We start from the raw sequence: 18618 nt of genomic DNA, 5'->3' as shown, positions 1-18618 counted from the left end.
ACTAGGCAAGATATTCTATCATTTACAAATGATTGCCCAAAATTAAGAGAGAAACCAGTTGAAAGGTACAGACAGGTTGAAAGGTTTGTGAAAGTTTCTAAAGTTTTATTGAAAGATTTGGATGGTCTGTTTGACATAGTGGTACCTGCTGATTTATGGACAGAATGTAAAATCACAGTGGCTTGGCCTAGTGATGAGTACCCAAGAGATGAGAAAACAGGTGCACCTTCAGAAGAAGTAACAAAGAAATATAACCAGGTGATCACTTTCTTGAAAGGGAAATTCCCCCAAAAGAGACAGATTGGATAAAAATAGATAGAACTACAAAAGAAATGAATGAGACTGTGCATCCTTACTATGAGCGTCTGTTAAAGGTGTTCAAGCAGTATAGTGGATTCGAGAATATTGGTGACAAAGTCATGGAACATTTTGTTTATCGATTTGTATCTAGATTAAGACCAGAGATTTGTCAGTTGATCCAAACACATATGTTGTGTTGGCAAGGGAAACTAATAGATGAAGTCTTAAAGTATGCAAATACTGAGGAGATCAGATAGATAATAGAGGGAAAAAGTTAGAAGAAAAAGTAATGTGGGCACAAGTAAAATTGGCAGACAACAAGAACTCAAATTAAATAATCAGAATAACGAACAAAATAGAGGATCAGAACAGAATGAAAATAATGGGGGAAAGCAAAGAGGGAACATGAGTAGAGAAGAAGCAAAGAAAAAGTTTCCTTGTTATGGGTGCGGAAAATTGGGGCATTGGAAAAACTAGTATAAAAATATTCAAACTAATAATGGCCCAAATCAAAATTTAAATCAACTGTCACAGAAAAGGGTGATATTGAGTAACCCGCAACTGGTTATAAATCCACAGAGTCAGTTACCACCTGCCCCTATGCCAAATTTTGTGAACAGAGCAAAGTACAGTGTGGACACCGGATTTCAAGAAGAAAGTGGTAAGCTAAATTCAGTAACTTCACAATTTCTTTTACAGAACAGTAGATCATCGGAGGATGAATTATGGCAGTGCCTGAGGAGGGGCGCATTCTTACTGGTAGATCAGTCAGGTCCATATATTGATGGAAAGGTAGAAGAAAAAGATATTACTTTTTTATTGGACACTGGTGCTAACCGTTTTACTGTGAGAACAGCAGACATCCCAAACCCACCCCTCTTAAGTGAAGCAATCCAATCCAAGTGTTTCAAATAGACAGATCAGAACTCCAGTCACAAAACCCATCGAGGTGAGCATTGCAATTTTAGAGAAATGTACAAATTTGTAGTATGTGATTCCAGTCCCGTAAATTTATTAGGCAGAGATTTACTATGTAATGAACTGTACAATTTATTGTACACCGTATGGTGTAACAATTAAGACCCCTGATGAAAATAGTATTTACAAATTAATGCTAGCAAAACAAGGTACGGTGGCAGATGAAATGTATTCAATGATGACAAAGGATGACCTACCTGAATAATTAAATTTTACAGTAAACCCAGAAGTGTGGGATTTCACTGGAAAAGAAGTAGGGTTAATGGCAGACCCAGTAAAAGTGACCGTAAAAGAAGGTGCTATTTTTCCAAACACGAGACAGCATAAAATGAGCCCAGAAATTAAATCAGGTGTCATAGCAGAAATAGAAAAAATAATTAAACAAGGCACTTTAAAGGAAATAATTAACAGTCCTTGTAATTCCCCCATAATTGGCATTAAGAAACCTAATGGGAAATATCGGATAATGCAAGACCTGAGAAAAATAAATAAAATAGTGGTGCCTTGTTGTCCTGTAGTGCCGAACCAAGCAGTAATTCTTTATCAAATACCATGGAATGCAGGATGGTTCACAGTAATTGATTTGTGCCATGCATTTTCCTCCAAACCGTTACACCCAGATAGTCAGTATCTCTTTTCATTTAAATTTGAAAATCGTATCTATGTGTGGAATCAAGTTGCTCAAGTTTACACAGAAAGCCCTTCAATCTTTAATCAGATTTTGAAAAAGTGTCTAGAAATATTACTGATGCCCAGAAGTTCAGTTTTGGTCCAATATATAGATGGTTTATTACTTGCATCGAAAACACAAGACTATTGTGTCCTTGAGTCTATTGCATTTTTAAACCATTTGGCTAACGAAGGGCATAAGGTGTCACCAGAAAAACTACAATTTTGTCAAACCAGAGTTAAATATTTGGGACTTCAATTAGAAAGAGGATTGAGGAAAGTGACACCTGAAAGAATTATATTAATAATAAAAATGCAGTTACCTCAGATCAAGAAAGACATCAGAATGTTTCTTGGTGTTGTAGTATATTGTAGGCAATGGATTGTAGGTTTATCCTTACTGGCTAAACCACTGATACAAATGACAAGATAACGAGCAAAAGACCCTGTAGAATGGGATAATGAAAGCATGGGCGCTTTTGTAAAATCAAGAAATTGTCTGTGTGAAGCCCCTGCTCTTGGAATGCCAGATTACACAAAAGAATTTGCATAATTTTGTTGTGAACTGGATAATTGCGCATTATCAGTATTAACCCAAAGACATGGTTTGATACAATGTCTGGTGGCATATTTTTCTACTACTTTGAATCCTGTAGCCTCTGCATTACCTGGTTGTTTAAAAGTGGTAGCTGCTGCTTGCACAAGTCTTGAACAAAGTGGATTTACTGTGATGGGACATCCTGTGAAGGTATATCTCCCTCATTCAGTTGAAATTCTTCTGACCAGAACCCGAGCTCAGTATCTTACCCCAAGTCGAATGACAAAATATGAAAGAATTATTTTAGGAGCAGAACATGTAACAGTAATTAGGTGTACTGTTTTAAATCCAGCTACTTTATTACCTGATGTGTATGGAGAAGAAGTGAGGGATGATGTTGAACCTGACTGCCTAGATGTTACTGAATATTCTTCCACACCTCGCCCAGACATACAGGAAGAGCCCCTTAACAATTGTGAAAACTAACTATTTGTAGATGGCTCATGCATGAGGCATGGGAAAAGAGGGTTGAGTGCTCCTTATGCTGTTTGTACAATAGCTGGAATAGTTGAAGCATCCTATTTACCTGGAGTCAAGTCTGTACAAATCGCCGAATTGATTGTTTTAATTAAAGCATGCAAAATTGAGAAAAATTGGAGAGTAACCATTTATACTAATACCCAGTATGGTTACGGGGTTGTGCATGACTTTGGCCAACTTCGGATGCAAAGTGATTTCATGACTTCTTCAGGAACCCCTATCAAAAATGCACAATATGTGAAAGAGTTTTTAGAAGCAATACAATTGCCAAAGGAAGTGGCTTTGGTAAAATGTGCTGCAAATCAGTCAGGAAATGACTATGTGACTGCTGGTAATCGTTATGCTGACCAAGTTGCTCAGTACTGTGCCAAGACTAAAATGGCAGAAGACAAGAAATCAGATGCCAACTTATGCTTATCTCAGCAATAGAAATATGGGAAGAAGTAAGCGGCCCATTACGATGGTAGGCGGGCAATGTCGACCCGCCACCGTAACGGTAAACGGGACCGACCGCAAGAGGTGCAGCGGTCCCGCTGTGCCTATTAGGATGCGACCACCACCATGGCCGTAGCATCCTGTATATTTAACATTGTGGCGGGCGGTGCTGTATTTAGCACCCGCCACAATGTTAAAAAGGCATGTTGTGCATTGGCATGCACAAGGTGACAGGCACTGCGCGGTGCCTGCCACCTTGTACATGCCAATGCCAGGGGGAACCATAGGTATCCCCAAAGTGCAGCTCCCATCCCCTGGGGGCCCACAAAGGGCCCCCGAAGTGAAATCCACATGCCTTTCCATGGCGGAGTCTCCGCCATGGAAAGGCATTGTAAAATCCACAGACTAATATGGATGGCGGTGCCTGCAAGGCACCGCCACCATATTAAGGGCCTTTTCCGCCCGGTCAGGATTCTGACCGGTGGAAAAGCAGCAGACAGTCTTTCCGTCCGCCGCGGTGCCGCATGCCATCCAAATATGGCGGGGGTGATGGGTGCCATCTGGCGGGAGAATCGCCACCGCCGGGCCGGCAGTGGCGATCCGCCCATCATGCTAATGACTCCCTAAGACATTTACAGGATGAGGTAGAAGTAAGTGAAAAGGAAGGGTGGATTACAATAGGATGTCAAAGGAGAGAAGAAGATGGTGTCTGGATTCATGCAGATGGCAGGCCAGTCATGCCAGACTGTTTATTCTCACAACTAGCAAGAATGTACCATGGTGATACACACATGGGTAGAAATGCTATGATGAGACTCTTTAGATAGGACTTGTTCAACCCAAAGTTTAGGATTGTCGAAGAGAGCCTGTGCCAGAGGTGCTTAATTTGTCAACAGAATAACTCAGGTAGGAATACAGTGGTCAGCTGGGGAAGAATTTGAAAGGCAGAAGGACCATTTGTAAGGTTGCATGTTGAATTCATTCAGTTACCACCATGTAGAGGACTAAAGTACATCCTTGTCATAGTATGTTTGTTCTCACGATAGGTGGAGGCCTATCCGACCAGGAGAAATGATAGCATAACAGTTACCAAATTACTCTTGAAGGAACTTATACCATGTTTGGTATAACTGGTATAACTGTGAAATCAGATAGAGGAGCTCACTTAATTCGATTGATCTGTATAGCATTCAAAATTGGAAATAATTTGCAGTGTGCTTACCGCCCAGAGGCTTCTGGGGTGGTGGAAAAACTAAATGGCACAATAAATGCAAGATTAGCAAAGGTGTGCACATCTACATCACTGTGTTGGCTAGATGCATTGCCTCTTGTTCTGATGGGACTCAGAAACAATCCTGACAGAAACACAGGGATGAGTCCCCATGAAGTACTCATGGGAAGAACAATGAGATTAACCTTCATACCAGAACAGAGTTTGTTAAGCATAACTGATGATCTGGTTTTGGGCTATTGTAAAAGATTGGCTTACCTAGTGCGTTCTGTCTCTCACCAGGTTGGAGAAGACACAGAGGCCAGGCAGCACATGATCTAAATCCTGGAGACTGGGTGGTGATGAAGAATCACACCAAGAGACGTGTCTAGCACCCAGGTGGAGTACCCCAAAACAGGTTATACTGGTTACAACAACAGCAGTGAAATGTGCAGGGATTCCTAACTGGATTAATGCCAGCCATACCAAAGGAGTACCAGCCCCTGATGAGAAAAACATTTCCCAGGAAAGTGAGGTCGAAGGGGCAGAAGGTTGTGCAGCTGAAGAGCCAAGAATAACAAACTCTGAAGTAGCTGATCAAGAACAAACAAGCACTAGTCAGGAGGATTGGGTACCAGCAGTTGACATACCTGATGTGAAAATATGAACAAGAAGCAGAACAAAATTAGAAAAGCTAGAAACTTGTGAGGACCAGACAGGAATAGAAGAACAAGCTCAGGAGATAGAATTCGAGATTATTGGAGATCTTGAGCAGGAACAGATAAGGAAAGAAAAGTACACTCAAACAGAGGTGAGCAAAGTTTCTCACAAATCTGAGGAGGGACAAACAGGTGTAGAAGAACACGTTCAGGCTACAAACAAGTCAAGTAAAATAAGACCTGAGCAGAACGAGTTACGAAAAGAAAACAAGTTCAGGAAGAAGAGCAAACTAGAGGAAACCCTGAACAGGAACAGACAGACGAAGCAGACACGTTCAGGTGAATGATACCACTTTGAGAAGCCCTGAACTAGGTCTGTTAGAGAGGGACTTAGAAGACGAAAAAATCAAATTGTGCCTCAACATAATATAAATAAGAGATTACTTGAGAGTGGCGCAGAAGGTGAAAGTACAGTGCAACACAAAAGGATTAGAAAAGGTGATAATTGGCCTAGATATGTCAAAGGATTAAGATATAATCTAAAGACAATTAATGAAGAGCCTGACCAAGTGAACGAAGTCTCTAATCAAACAGGAAAAACAAACGAAAAACACAAGCGAAGGAGTCAAAGATTAAGAATATTGAATAAGAAATTCAAAGCACTTGAATGGACCTATGTGATTCCTGAAGAACTTGAGCATTTAGATTTAAATTAAGAAAGTAACGAAGAAAAAATTGCAGATCAGATTGACGAAGGGAAAGTGAGACCTCCTAAAAACAAACACAGAAAATTAAAAAATAATTCTGAGCTAAGGTAAAGAAAGAAGAAATATCTTCTTAAAATGGCTAAAAATAGAGTTGTTGAAAGACCAAAACGAAACTGTTTGAAGAAATGTTGTAGAATATGTATATGTTGCATCCTATTAGTGATTATATTATGGTTAGGTTTAACCATAGCGATACCATTGATGAGTATAGAAAGGAAAAATAATACCGACACAAATTGGAAACTAGCTAACATAAAGGGAGATAGAGTAAAACTAGAAGCATCAGATGAGTTAGAAATACATCACAGAGTAACAGATAATAACACAAATTTAAATGTTTTCACCAAGTTAATGTTTGAATATGTAGATACTATAGAGATTAGTGATTGGTATGTATGTATGAAATTACCAGCTTCAGTAGCAGAAGGGGTTACATATCACCATTTACCACTAACATATGGAATTTCATGTAGTGTACTAACAAGCCTATTCTATAAAACAGCTAAATTGCAGTATTATTATTCAAACCTAGTTGTGATATTTTCAGAAGCTCCTGTTAGAAGGAATATGGATCCAGTAGGTAGTAGCCTAGCAGCACAGTATATGGGTGAATTTTTCCCAGCTCAACGTGCAATAGATATACCAGAAGCTCACAAGCATGATTTAACATGTTCACTAAAAGAAGAAGAAAATATATTTTTGAATTTAGTAGAAGAAAGGAGACGGGATTTCCAGAAGAAAGCCATTGCACAGAAAAGTCATATTCCACCATGGGCAGAGAAAGAAATAATTTATACATCTGGCAAGACTCAAGCTGCGATGGTCCTAGATTTCGAAAAGAAAGGGAAAATCTGTCTTCATAGATTAAAAACAGACGATAATAATATATTTATTGGTTCCAGTGAATGTGAACATAATTTCTTGGTTATTGGAAGAAGGGGACTAAAAGGGGGAACTGATCCAGTATTAACTGGAGTTTATTATGTATGTGGGAACAAAGCTTACTTTAAGCTACCTGCAAGATGGTATGTAAGTTGCTACTTTGGAATAGTATTTCCAAAGGTCTATCATCCGAAAAGAATCACTGGAAGCAATGAAAACAATAATGAACTAATCGTAATAAGAGAGCTAGTTTTGCAGAAATAGTAGGAGATATATTCAGTGCATTGATATCTTCAGTGGGAGTATTTCTGAATGAAATGAATGAAATGAAAAGAAAATTTATATAGCGCGATGGCTACCCAGAGGCGTCCCAGCGCTGCAGAGGTTTAGGCTAAGCTGGGGACGCTAGACTTAGAAGGTTTCTAGAAGAATTTTTAAACAGATCTTTTATTAAAAAGCCAAGTTTTAAGGAGCTTTCGGAAGGTAAGTTTGGGCTCTGATCTGATAGAGAGGGGGAGAGAGTTCCAAATTTTGGCTAGGTTGTAGGAGAGCCACCGGCCTCCACATCTGGCTCTTCTGATTCATGGCACTGTGGTTAGATAGGAGGTCCCAGATCTGAGGAGGCGATTGGGATGGTATGCATTTACCAGGGGGCGGTTGATAGCAGGACCGTTCCCTAGTAAGAGCGGTGAGCAATACACATGCTCTTGAATTCGATCCTTGATTTCACAGGGAGCCAGTGGAGATCCTTCAGTCGGGCTTTGACTGAGACTCGACGTGGGATGTCGAGGAGGGTCTGGCGGTGCAGTTTTGGATGATTTGGAGTCTGTTGAGCGTGGACTGTGGGGCCCCAAGGTATAGGGCATTACCGCAGTCGAGGCGGGATAGAATCAGTCCTTTGACCATGATCTGTCTTGAGTGAAACGGGAGAAGAGGGAGGATTTTACGAAGTAGCCTTAGAAGCCCAAAGCATGTGGCAGCAAGCTTGGTTGCTTGGTAGTTAAAAGTGAGAGTTCGGTCAAGCCAGATGCTGAGACTCTTGATTTGTTCTTTGGGTTGCGGTGGACTGACTAGGCAGAGGGGCCAGATGGTATCGATGGATTTGGTGATGTTGTTTCCCAGGAGCATGACCTCTGTTTTATCCCCGTTTAGTTTTAAGCAGGAGCCCGACATCCAAGCGGAGACTGCTTCCAAACATTTATATAAGCTGTGGTGGGAATTGAGAGGTGGATCTAACGCTACCACCAGCTGTGTGTCATCTGCATAGGTGACAATTTTCACTCCAAAGGGGTGGACGACATCAGCCAGAGGGCTGAGGTAAACATTAAAAAGAGTGGGGCTCAGGGAGGAGCCTTGAGGCACTCTGCAGTTAAGGGGTTTGCTGGAGGAGGTGAAGTCTTTCTCAAAAACCTGAAAAGATCTATCTGTAAGAAAGGATCTCATCCAGGTGAGTGCCGTTCCTGAGATTCCTATCCTGCCGAGGCGGTGGAGTAGAGTATTGTGATTTACAGTGTCGAAAGCGGAACTAAGGTCGAGTAGGACGATGGCCGCTGACCCGCCGCTTTCTAGGATCCTTCTTGCTTCCTCCGTCACTGCGATCAAGGCAGTTTCGGTTCCATGAAGGGGCCTAAAACCCGTCTGAGTGGAATCAAGTATGTTGTTTGATTCCAAGAAGTGTGTCAGGACAGAGTTGACATACTTCTCAAGAAGTTTACTGAGCCAGGGAAGAAGGGAGATAGGTCGGTAGTTGGAGGGGTTGTTTTGATCGAGGCTGGGTTTCTTTAGTAATGCCTTGACCATTGCTCTCTTCCATAAAGGAGGGACGATGCCGGTATGGAGAGAGAAATTGAGCAGGTCCCGAATGGTGGGTGAGATCTGACTGGTGATCGGGGTGAGAACCCGCGCGGGAGCCGGATCAGTGGGTGATCCAGATTTGACCTGTCGCATGATACTTTCTAGATTGGTGAGATCTAGGGGCGGGATGCTTTTGAGAGCGTTTGGTGGTGTTGTCGCCGAGCCTGTGTCAGCGATGTCGCTGGGCGAAGTGATGGTCTAAGAAAAAGAGGAGTTGATGACTTCTATTTTGCGGTAAAAGAAGTCCGCTAGCTCCTCGCAGTGGACCTGGGTGTTGCTGTGCTCCTTTGGAGCCTCGGGTAGTTGCGAGAGGGATTTAGCTATCCGGTAGATCTCCTTGGGTTTAGAAGCTGCCTTGTCGATCTTTTCTTCGAAGTATTTGGCCTGAGCTAGTTTGATGCTAGATTTATAGCTTTTGATAGCTGCTTTGTAGGCTGATTTGTCCGCTGGTAGGTAATCGAGACGCCATTTCCTCTCGATTCGTTTGCAGGAGCGTTTGGCCTCCCGTAGATCAGTAGTGTACCCTGGGGCTGTCTGGTTTCCCCGCTTAGGGTGGGTAAGTTTTAGTGGAAGTACCAGATCTAAGGAGCTGGTGATCCATCTACTGTAATTGTCGTTGCCCTTGATGGGATTGGGAGTTGTGGCGGGTGTGGTGAGCTCTAGGTTGTCCCCCATTCTAGCTATGGGATTTTGGACCAGCTGCGTGACTGTTGAGCAGACGGGGGTTTAGGTGGGGGTGGTTGGGGAGGGTCCAAGTGAAAGGGATGAGGAAGTGATCGGTCCAGGGGAGGGGGGAAGGGTTTCCAACGTGAAGGTTAGGGCAGTTGCTGAATATGGGGTCCAGAAGATGACCCTTCTGGTGATGGGCCCGAGGACAAGTTGCTGTAGTTCGAGGGCTCCTAGGCTGGAGGATAGTTCTCTAGTGTTTGGGTTGTTAGGGTCGTCAAGGTGGGTGTTGAGATCACCCAGGATTGTGAAGTTAGCGGAGCTGAGTGCAAGGTTTGCAGTTGTTGGGGCAAGGTTAGAAAGAAACTGTCCTTGCGTCCCGGGAAGACGGTATATGAGCATACCAGAGAAGGTATGTGTGGGGCTGAGTTTTATAGTGAAGGGAAGAAATTCACTATCTGGGAGATGGACGGGGGTGCTAGTGACTTCGTATCCTCTTTTATAGATCACTGCTAGCCCACCACCCATTCCCGTTTTGCGGTCGAGGCGGAGTATTTGGTATCCAGGTGGGAGAGTTTGTACCACATCGGGTTCCGAGTGTTCCTGCAGCCACGTCTCTGTGATAAAGAGGATATCTTGGTTTGCTTCCTCTATCAGTAGAGAAATTTCTGTGGTGTGCTTGGGAAGGGATCTGCAGTTGAGCAGGAGCAGGGAGTATTGTGTGGGTTCAATTTTAGGGTGGGGTAGTAAATGAAATCCGCACTGATTGCAGGCGGGGTGTTGTATGGATGGATCCCATGCGTGTAGGCAGGGTGGCCCAATTTCCTGCTTTAGTTGGCGGAGGGAGTGGGGGCTGAGAGTTCTGACCTGGCATAGTAATCGATTCAGAAAAGGGGGTGGTGATGAACAGAGTGTCTGAATTAAGCAGACCACTCTTACCCAGTCCAAAGATCAGGGCTTGATCCATCACCGTTATTTAGCTCACTGCACCATCCCAGCTCAGAACCTGGCTATATGCAAATCAGTCTGTCCCTGGCCCAGTGCATCATGGGAACAGGGCAGACTAAACTACCAAGCCAATTCTTCACCAGAGAGGAGACAAGCTTCCGGGGACCGGTTTCTGGCATTTCAGCCGTCGTCGGCCGGGCTTGCTTGAATCCTGATGGTGCAGTGAGCAAGGGACTCATGTCGGAGTATACCCTGCCACACCTATAGTGGCCAAAAACGATTCAGAAAAGGGGGTGGTGATGAACAGAGTGTCTGAATTAAGCAGACCACTCTTACCCAGTCCAAAGATCAGGGCTTGATCCATCACCGTTATTTAGCTCACTGCACCATCCCAGCTCAGAACCTGGCTATATGCAAATCAGTCTGTCCCTGGCCCAGTGCATCATGGGAACAGGGCAGACTAAACTACCAAGCCAATTCTTCACCAGAAAGGAGACAAGCTTCCGGGGACCGGTTTCTGGCATTTCAGCCGTGGTCGGCCGGGCTTGCTTGAATCCTGATGGTGCAGTGAGCAAGGGACTCATGTCTGAGTATACCCTGCCACACCAAGCAAGCCGGGCCGAAGACGGCTGTAATGCCAGAAACCGGTCCCCGGAAGCTTGTTTCCTTTCCAGTATAAGAATTGGCTTGGTAGTTTGGTCTGCCCTGTTCCCATGATGCACTGGGCCAGGGTCAGACTAATTTGCTGTTCATCACCACCCCCTTTTCTGGCATAGTAATCAGGCAGGGGGGGTGGCCCCTTGCCCCGGTCGGCCGCGGACGGCCGCAGACGGGCTTGCCTTTGGCACGCATGAGGTGCGCCAAAGGCAGCGCGCGTCCGCTGCGCGTCCGGGTAAGGCACATTTATATATGAGAGGGGGGAGTGGCCTCTGGGACGTGGGCGTGGCCTGTGGGCTGAGGATAGGAAATGACGGCGAGTATCACTGTGCCGTGGCAGCGTTGAAATCGGCTGCGCGGCGATTCAGTGATAGAAGAGGGTGAAAGAATGCACCAGGTGAGTGCAGTGCAAGTTAAAAACAAAGTATTTAATGACAGTTTCCGATTTTTAAAATCGAGCGTCTCCCGGCTTCCGCCTCAGGAGTGTTGTGCCTCTGAATGCGAGCTATTAGTCAGCGCGCTTTAAGTAGCTGGTATGAGGGGGGCGTGGCCTCTGGGCCGTGGGCGTGGCCTGTGGGCTGAGGATGGGAAATGGCGGCGAGTATCACTGTGTCGTGGCAGCGTTAAAATCGGCTGCGCGGTGATTCAGTGATAGAAGAGGGTGAAAGAATGCACCAGTTGAGTGCAGTGCAAGTTAAAAACAAAGTATTTAATGACAGTTTACGATTTTTAAAATCGAGCGTCTCCTGGCTTCCACCTCAGGAGTGTTGTGCCTCTGAATGCGAGCTATAAGTCAGCGCGCTTCAAGTAGACGGTATGAGGGGGGCATAGCCGCTGGGCCCCGGGCGTGGTCTGTGGGCTGAGGATGGGAAATGGCGGCGAGTATCACTGTGCCGTGGCAGCATTAAAATCGGCTGTGCGGCGATTCAGTGATAGAAGAGGGTGAAAGAATGCACCAGGTGAGTGCAGTGCAACTTAAAAACAAAGTATTTAGTGACAGTTTCCGATTTTTAAAATCGAGCGTCTCCCGGCTTCCGCCTCAGGAGTGTTGTGCCTCTGAATGCGAGCTATTAGTCAGCGCGCTTTAAGTAGCCGGTATGAGGGGGGCGTGGCCTCTGGGCCGTGGGCGTGGCCTCTGGGCTGAGGATGGGAAATGGCGGCAAATATGACTGTGCCGTGACAGCGTTAAAATCGGCTGTGCGGCGATTCAGTGATAGAAGAGGGTGAAAGAATGCACCAGGTGAGTGCAGTGCAAGTTAAAAACAAAGTATTTAGTGACAGTTTCTGATTTTTAAAATTGAGCGTCTCCCAGCTTCCGCCTCAGGAGTGTTGTGCCTCTGAATGCGAGCTATTAGTCAGCGCGCTTTAAGTAGCCGGTATGAGGGGGGCGTGGCCTCTGGGTCGTGGACATGGCCTGTGGGCTGAGGATGGGAAATTGCGGCGAGTATCACTGTGCCGTGGCAGCGTTAAAATCGGCTGTGCGGCGATTAAGTGATAGAAGAGGGTGAAAGAATGCACCAGGTGAGTACAGTGCAAGTTAAAAACAAAGTATTTAGTGACAGTTTCCGATTTTTTAAATCGAGCGTCTCCCGGCTTCCGCCTCAGGAGTGTTGTGCCTCTGAATGCGATCTATTAGTCAGCGCGCTTTAAGTAGCCGGTATGAGGGGGGCGTGGCCTCTGGGCTGTGGGCGTGGCCTGTGGGCTGAGGATGGGAAATGGCGGCGAGTATCACTGTGCCGTGGCAGCGTTAACATCGGCTGTGCGGCGATTCAGTGATAGAAGAGGCTTAAAGAATGCACCAGGTGAGTGCAGTGGCAGTGCAAGTTAAAAACAAAGTATTTAGTGACAGTTTCCGATTTTTTAAATCGAGCGACTCCCGGCTTCCGCCTCAGGAGTGTTGTGCCTCTGAATGCGAGCTATTAGTCAGCGCGCTTTAAGTAGCCGGTATGAGGGGGGCGTGACCTCTGGGTCGTGGGCGTGGCCTGTGGGCTGAGGATGGGAAATGGCGGCGAGTATCACTGTGCCGTGGCAGCGTTAAAATCGGCTGTGCGGCGATTCAGTGATAGAAGAGGGTGAAAGAATGCACCAGGTGAGTGCAGTGCAAGTTAAAAACAGAGTATTTAGTGACAGTTTCCGATTTTTAAAATCAAGCGACTCCCGGCTTCCGCCTCAGGAGTGTTGTGCCTCTGAATGCGAGCTATTAGTCAGCGCGCTTTAAGTAGCCGGTATGAGGGGGCGTGGCCTCTGGGTCGTGGGCGTGGCCTGTGGGCTGAGGATGGGAAATGGCGGCGAGTATCACTGTGCCGTGGCAGCGTTAAAATCAGCTGCGCGCCGATTCAGTGATAGAAGAGGGTGAAAGAATGCACCAGGTGAGTGCAGTGCAAGTTAAAAACAAAGTATTTAGTGACAGTTACCGATTTTTTAAATCGAGCGTCTCCCGGCTTCCGCCTCAGGAGTGTTGTGCCTCTGAATGCGAGCTATTAGTCAGCGCGCTTTAAGTAGCCGGTATGAGGGGGGCGTTGCCTCTGGGCCGTGGGCGTGGCCTGTGGGCTGAGGATGGGAAATGGCGGCGAGTATCACTGTGCCGTGGCAGCGTTAAAATCGGCTGCGCTGCGATTCAGTGATGAAAGAGGGTGAAAGAATGCACCAGGTGAGTGCAGTGCAAGTTAAAAACAAAGTATTTAGTGACAGTTTCCGATTTTTTAAATCGAGCTTCTCCCGGCTTTCGCTTCAGGAGTGTTGTGCCTCTGAATTATTGACAAAGAATTTGTCAATAGTCCACAGTGGTTGATCGTTTATCAACTGATACTGCTGGAGGCTTTTTGATGAGCAATACCGAAATGGTTGCGATCAGATCAATGGTTTTGCAGCATCAACTTACCCTTGATATATTATTGGCAAAAGAGAGTGAACGTCTGTAAAATGCTGACAGTGCCACATTGTTGCACTTACATACCTGATCCAAGTACAGAAATTGGGAAATACATTAAAAATATAAAAAATTTGGAAGAAGAATTAAAACCACTGGAAGTTGACAGTTAATAAATAGCCTAACATCAATTTTGGTAAAGGAGTTGAGGCTCAAGTAATACTACCTATACTTGGAATAACCATGATAAGTTTGATAATAATGATCTGGTGCAAATATGTTAAAAGGTGAAGAAAATATGAAGTTAACAAACAGGGAAAGAAAAGGAAATATGAAGAAGTTAGGCTTGAACAATTAAAAGGAGAAGTATATAAGAAAATGAAGAACATGAAAGAAAAGGATGAAGCAGAAATGGATAAGATAGAGAAGGGAATGGAGATATGCTAAAGATGGCATTTGATATGGGTATGGGTAGTTGTTCATGGTATAAATGCCATCAGAGAGGGGATTGATGGAGCAAAGATTCGCAAATAAGCAACTTGCTCGGATATAATCCTCTCATATAACCATGCAATAAATTATTAATAATGTTCATAATACTAATCTTACACAACATTTTACACTTTCTAAGGGGGAAGCTTGCCTATGTGTTTTTACTAACCAGTAACCCGAGTGGAATTAAAGATGGTCGCTAACGCGGGAAATTAAACTGCGCATACTTCAGCTGCATGACGTATTAACGTTTGGAGGTAAAAAGTTGCTTCTGTGCAGTAGCAGCTAAAATGGTTCCTTAAGAACTCACATGCTAGGCATCAGCTCCGCTGAAACTAAACAGTGTTATATACTAACGTATAAATAGTCTTTATAATTAAATGGGATTAGAGTAGAAATAAGTGGTGTACAGTGATATCATTTTATTTGATTCCAATACTTTGTCTCTTTGACCTCTCTATTAGTTTGTATTTGGGCTTTAAAGAGAGTTAAGGGCTGACACCCAAGTGAGACCATCCGCATGCGCGGAAGAGACAACTCCAAAACCATGAGCTCAAGTTTTGGGACCCGGCCAAGGACACTTTTTCCACATGTCCTGGGAACCAGCTGAATACCCTGAAGGCTCAATGGACAACTGTAGAAAAATGTATACATTGTTGTTAATGCATTATGAATATGGGTGGGAAATAAAGCTTGGGAGAAACAAATGAATGGGTGGGAACATAAGACAATGCACTTAAGAAAAGTATTAAACTTAGCATGGTATGATGATCATCCCCTCAGCTTGTCCATCTGTCCTGGTGGATTGGACTGGCTGCAAGTAGGGGACCCAAGGCTGTTTATTGCCTGTATTTTTGCAGAGTCTACCCCCTGCAACACGGTACTTGCCAACACGCTGCATTATGGCACATGGAGACCGGACAATGGGCTGATGTAACGTTCTGCAGGCTAATGTGGCGCAGGTGAGCCCTTCAGTATTCAACAAGGAGGAGCCTATTTCAGAAACCTTCAGGTGACTTGGCTATGAACTGTGGCATTAAAAAAAGGCGCTAAGCCAAAACCGGTCATGCCGTCCAGTTTTTCTAAAGAAACAACCAATGCAAACCCCGTTGTGTCCTCTGCTCTGCTTCGAAAGGAGAAGATTTTGGTGACATATATATAATTCACCAGCGCTTCCTCACCAAGCAACAGGAATCCACGGCACCATGAAGAATAAATCCAGGCAAGTGCTGTCTTTTTTTCAATATTTATTTTGAATCAACGTCAGTGCAGAGATATGGACGGTCTAGGCATTTTGGCACATTTGTAATTTATTATTCAATTAAGTGTATAATTAAATGTATGAACAAATGAAATGAATAACTAATTCTAACTTATTTTTGTCACCAAAAAATGAATCTATATATAGATTTATTTTAAATTTACGTTTCATCTAACATTAATTCCTATGGGGAGTCTTTTTATGCCCTCCAACAATTGTTTTCTAATGGAGTGGGTTGTAGTGCCACTGGTTGGTCATGTATGCTTATTGACTTACTACACGGCTGACCTGGAGTGCATTTAAGCTTGTTTTTCCATTATTCAGGCTGTTATAATATTTATAAGTATATTTTGTGAATTGCAATTTCCTTACTATTTTGTGGCTGTGTATTCTGTATTAGCAGGTCTCTACCTAAATACCTCCTAAATTTCCCCTTAACCTCACCCATTTCGTAGTAATTATTCCCCATTTTCCCAACATTCCCCAGTCCCTCCCACATTTACTACAAAAACATTCATCTTTGGGTCCAGAGATCTATGTCAGAGTGATGGAGATTTACGAACAGAAATGAAAGGCAAGGTGGAGATATCCACCTGTAGATTTATGAGTTACATTTTGTAGTTAGCAAATAGTAGTCAGGACAGTTCAGTTTAGCTGATTATCGAGTCTCTAAAGGGTTGTTTATATCAAATTCACAAAAGATTCACACAAAAAACTTGAAGAATGTCCAAGGGAATGATACCTGTTGGTTGTCAAGAAAGTTCAGATCCCAAAGCAGAAAATAAATGGCCACAAAAAAATAAGACACAATGGATCTTATTATTTCTTAGACATGCAAGAACCGAGTAGACAGCCGATCAGTTTAGTTCTTTGGGTGTGCAGCTAATTAATCATTTTTCTTATGAACTCTGGACCTTTCTGGTCTAATGCTGACACTAAGGCCCTTATTGTGAGTGGTCCAGAAAATGGTCTGGATTTTCCCCCACCCTCTGCATTACCAATTCTCAGTGTGGGGAAATCTGGTCCATAACAAACTGGACTCTGAAAAAGGTGATCAGATGTCTTAGCTATACTGGAACAGTCCCAGCGTCCCAACGCTTTTCCTAATTTTAAATATATGTCCCAGTTTTTGGGGCAAAGGTCGAGTCATCATGCAAAGAGCATTTGAAACGTATGTTCTGGTTGGCACTAAAGACAAACAATTTCGGTTATTTATCTTTTTCTTTTAGGCAGAGCAGGAGGAAGCCAGCTGATTCCGCCCATCGGAGGGGAGACAAAGTTGGGAGGAGGGCAGGGGCTTAGAGTGGAGGTTCACCTGCAGCTACTTTATGTCATCTTAGCCTTGTGATGGTGTGCACAAATAGAGATGAATGGATGGAATGATAGATGGCTGGATGGATGGATGGATATAAAAAAAACAGGCAGGCTAAACAAAGAAGTAGGACTAAAGACCTTAGTCTTACTTCAATGCCCGGCCTGTCCCAATTTTAATTTCTGGTTATACTAACTCTCCCATTACAAATGAGGAATTGCAGGAGAATTGGTAATTCCGATTCTCAATGTGAAAATTTACGATTTTCACACGGATTTTCACACAGAGACTCCTGCTTCTTTTACAGCCTAAATATTCCTGTGAAAAGGAACGGACCCACGGAAACATCTCGGATTTCATATTTCCAATAGAGCCTGTTGCTGGTACCAGCCTCATCGGATGAGGATCATAGGGGCAACAGAGTGTCTGTTTGGTCTTGCACCTAACCACGAATCACAATATAATTTAACAAAACGCATGTAGGTGTGCGGCCAATTAAGGCACAGTTAGTTGTTCATATCTGGGGTTTTTTCTCTCACAAATAATTGCAATACATTCAAAAGTTACATGCAAGCACTTCTGGAGTATACTGACAAAAAACCCCGCAATATATGCATCTCCATCATGTGCCATACCTGTTCATTTAACTCGATGTTTCAGTTGAGCACGAATCATACCACAGAAAAGCAGCAGTAAATGACATCCTGAAAACACGCCTAGTGACAGACTGCTTCTGATTGAAACCCCACCAAAACAAGGACGTCTAAAATATTCAGATTAAATCCTTTGTATACTACGGAATCTCACCTTGGCATCTCAAGGATTCATATACATAAATATAATACAATAAGACGAAAGTAGCTCACGTCCTTTCTAAAGGCAAAACAGTTAAAAGCTTTTGCAAACAAACTCGTTCAAGAGGTGTGAAACGCTATAAGTAACACGTTTTATTTTCTAAATTTACATATTCTGAGAAGCGTGCTCTCTTTAGGTCTCTTTCAGGTTCCATACGAGCCAAGGGTTCTTTTTGCTTTAAAGCTATTACTCTCGGAACCTCGTTTTCTTTTTCCACCCTTTGAATTATGATATGTGCACGTGGGCTCATGGGCAACAAGATAATGTATTATGTGTCTTGAAAGAGGATTTCTCGCTTCCTTCAATCTGTCAGAATTTGTATCTTGTCAGTTTCGCCACAAAGAATGTGGCACAGAATATGTATGTTGTTGTGCGATGTTAGCTTCGTAAACTGAGAGGAAGGAAAGAAAGACAAGTGCAGTACTAAGCATTTCAGGTCCTTAGAACTGTTTGCTCTGGTATTTGCCACCCTTTTACTTTTTCTGCAATTGAATGGAAAAACATTTTTTTTATATGTACTTTGTTCCACAGGCTATTTTCCTTTCCCTTACTAACCACACAGCTTACTCTCTCATTCCTTCTGCAGCTGGGTTGTAGACCCCCATTCATTGTAGCTATTCACTTCTAATCCAATTAAGTTCTTTGTCTCCCGTGTGTGCATCTCTATAGAGGGACTGATCTAGTAAACATAGGCCTTTTGGAGGCAGGTGTTCTTTCGTTTCCTGG

Source organism: Lissotriton vulgaris, chromosome 6 (genome assembly GCF_964263255.1).
Source record: "Lissotriton vulgaris chromosome 6, aLisVul1.2, whole genome shotgun sequence".
Classification (NCBI taxonomy): domain Eukaryota; kingdom Metazoa; phylum Chordata; class Amphibia; order Caudata; family Salamandridae; genus Lissotriton; species Lissotriton vulgaris.
This window is presented reverse-complemented; position numbering follows the sequence as displayed.